This window comes from Neomonachus schauinslandi, chromosome 3, assembly GCF_002201575.2.
Source record: "Neomonachus schauinslandi chromosome 3, ASM220157v2, whole genome shotgun sequence".
In the NCBI taxonomy this organism is placed as follows: Eukaryota; Metazoa; Chordata; class Mammalia; order Carnivora; family Phocidae; genus Neomonachus; species Neomonachus schauinslandi.
The window spans coordinates 79559503-79562446 of record NC_058405.1 but is presented as its reverse complement, the minus strand read 5'-3'; the positions used below and the strand labels follow the sequence as shown (position 1 = coordinate 79562446).

Here is a 2944-nt window from a genome sequence, read left to right as displayed (position 1 = left end):
AGTGGTTCTTTCCAGGTTCCCAGCCACAGTCAGCAGCACAGGGTCCTAGTGAATGGTTCTTGGAAAGGAGTCACAGAGGGAAACTGCGCTCGGATCACCCAGGGCATTGAAAACCCAGCTCATCACAGTGGTGGAAGATGGCAAAACGTTTCATTTCACTTTGTTGAGAAGCAAGTTGTTCCTTTTTTTGACTTTTACATCCCAAGGCTAAGAAATGGTATGAAACAACTTTTAAAAATCTATCTCAATGTTCTCCATTGTTCACAAGAAGTGGATCATAAAGGGTGCAAGATAACTGAAGACACTACCGCTCATGTGAATCACTCATGGAGCGCATTGGGAGGGCCCTTTCAAAAGGCTTTATTTAGGAAGCAAGAAATTGCTAAAACCGGATGGCACTAATAAAAATTAGATTTAAAATTTTCATTAAAGTTGCATAGTTGGATGTAATTTTACTTATGATCTCCCCTCTATATTCCCTGCCTACAGCATTCAAAATAGGTAAGGCCATGTGAACGTGTGTGTATCTATATATGCACATATATTTTTAAATTGCCAAGTCCAGATGAGAGTTTTTCTTATGAAATACAGATGTACAGTGCTCGCTTCGGCAGCACATATACTAAAATTGGAATGATACAGAGAAGATTAGCATGGCCCTTGCGCAAGTATGACACGCAAATTCGTGAAGCATTCCATATTTTTTCCTGAGATGGAGCCCAGCATTGGGCTCTCTGCTCCGCGGGAAGCCTGCTTCTCCCTCTCCCACTCCCCCTATTTGTGTTCCCTCTCTCGCTGTCTCTCTCTGTCAAATAAATAAATAAAATCTTAAAAAAAAAAAGAAATACAGATGTACGACAATGTATCCTAAGATATGTTAATTCACTTTGATGACCAATCTATCTCTTCCCACCATAATCATCACACAGTAGTTCCAACAGGGAAAACCTAAGCATAAACACTGACTTAGTCACTAGACAACAAGTTTGGAAAAATAAATAAACAAATAAATAAATAAATAAATAAACAAATAAATAACAAGTTTGGGGTTTAGTATTTTAGTAGGTAAAAGTTCAGTTTTTGGTATTAGTCTTAAAAGAGAGTACATACATAGAATTTAATCTATTTCTGGAAGGTAAAGACCGACAAATCTTCAAAAGCCTTGGCATTTAGGACAATGTTAATGCTTTATCCATAAATTTACTCCTTAAACTATGTGATTCTTCGCCTTGTCTCCTGAACAATGGCCTATGTCTTAAATATGCAGAGACTCTTCCAGAGCACAAAGAATGTGGCTAAAACATCATGAATGGACAACTGGAAGTATTAGCAAGGTTTGTTTAGCCCTCTCTGAGTATCAAAATGAAGAATATCAGTGTATGATTCACACATGGAAAAAACCTCTGGACCTCTCTACATGATTACTAGTCTTCACTTTATGGAGGAGTAAAACAAAATAATAATAGTTACCATTTATTTACTTACTCATGAATGCTTACCATGTGAGGGCTAAAGCCTTGTTAATCATTATCTTATCTAGTCCTCACAACAGTCCTGTGAAGTAGGTACTATCATTATCCATTTTACAATAAACAAACTGAGGATTAGAGAAGTTAATTAACTTGCCCAAGGTCAGACGACTAAATAAGTTTGTGAGGCATTATTTAAGTAAAATTCTAACAAAGTCTACATTTTAAACTATTATACAGTCTTCCTGGTAAGACACACATCTGTGGGTTCCTGTTATTCATAGTATTCATGTCATGTATAACTTGATGAAGAAAGGTATCATTCTCATTGCTTACACATAAAAACTTCAAAATGATTCTTTTCTTTTTTTAAAGATTTTATTTACTTATTTGTCAGAGAGAGAGAGCACAAGCAGGGGGAGCAGCAGGCAGAGCAAGAAGCAGATTCCCTGCTGAGCAAGGAGCCGGATATGGGACTGGATCCCAGGACCCTGGGATTATGACCTGAACCAAAGGCAGACGCTTAACCAACTGAGCCACCCAAGCCACCCAATTCTTTAGGAGGGTGTGTGGTTCCTTTTAGTTGTTAATAAATATAGTCCTGTCTTAGTATTTAAAATGGATCTTTTTTTCTCTTTTACCCTTTTCTGAACTTTTTGAGAGACTGTTTGACTTGGAAGAGCTTTGAATCAGCAACATTTCTAATGAACTGCAAAACGAATCTCTTGTTTAGGTGGAAACCAGGAAGTCACAGGCTTCTGTTGCACATCTGAGTTTGTGGGTCTCCATCAGTATTGATGAGGAAACCAAGTTTCATGAGCTGCTGCGGGAAATAGTCATATTTCCTAGCTGAACAAAAAATTCTTTTGATCTACTAGATCTGTTCTAATTCGTTAGCCACTTGCACATGTGACTATTTAAATTTAAATTTTAATTAATTAAAATTAAATAAAATTAAAAATCCAGTCCCTAGTCACCCTCGCCACATTGCAAGTGCCCAATACCCGCGAGTGGCTAGTGGCTACACAGATATGGAACATTTCCATCTGTGCAGAAAATTGTACTGGACAGAGCTGTCAAGATTATTTAGACTATCAAGCACCAAGTTCCACAGTTAGAAAAGACAACTATTTTTTCATCATTAAAAAAAAATTTAAGTATAGTTACACACAAGGTTACATTAGTTTCAGGTGTACAACACAGTGATTGGACAGGTCTTTATGTTATGCTGTGCTCACCACAAGTGTAGTTCCCACCTGTCACCATACGCCATTACAATATCCTTGACTATATTCCCTATGCTGCACATTTCATCCCAGTGATTTATTTACTCCATAACTTGAAGCCTGTTTCTCCTGCTCTCCTTCACGCATTTTGCCCTTCCCCCCTACTCGCTTCCCCCCCCCCCCCCCCCCCCCCCCCCCCCCCCCAACACCCCCGAGGTGTGCAGGGGGAGTGCCCGGGGCGCGCGGTTA

General features: G+C 38.9%; 1 non-coding gene across 1 annotated transcript; it reads left to right on the top strand.

Annotated features, from left to right (window-relative positions):
• Window positions 1–598: 598 nt before the first annotated feature.
• LOC123324379 lies at window positions 599–705 on the top strand. The gene has a single exon (XR_006539760.1). It is a non-coding gene; the product is annotated as a U6 spliceosomal RNA (small nuclear RNA).
• Window positions 706–2944: the final 2239 nt, after the last annotated feature.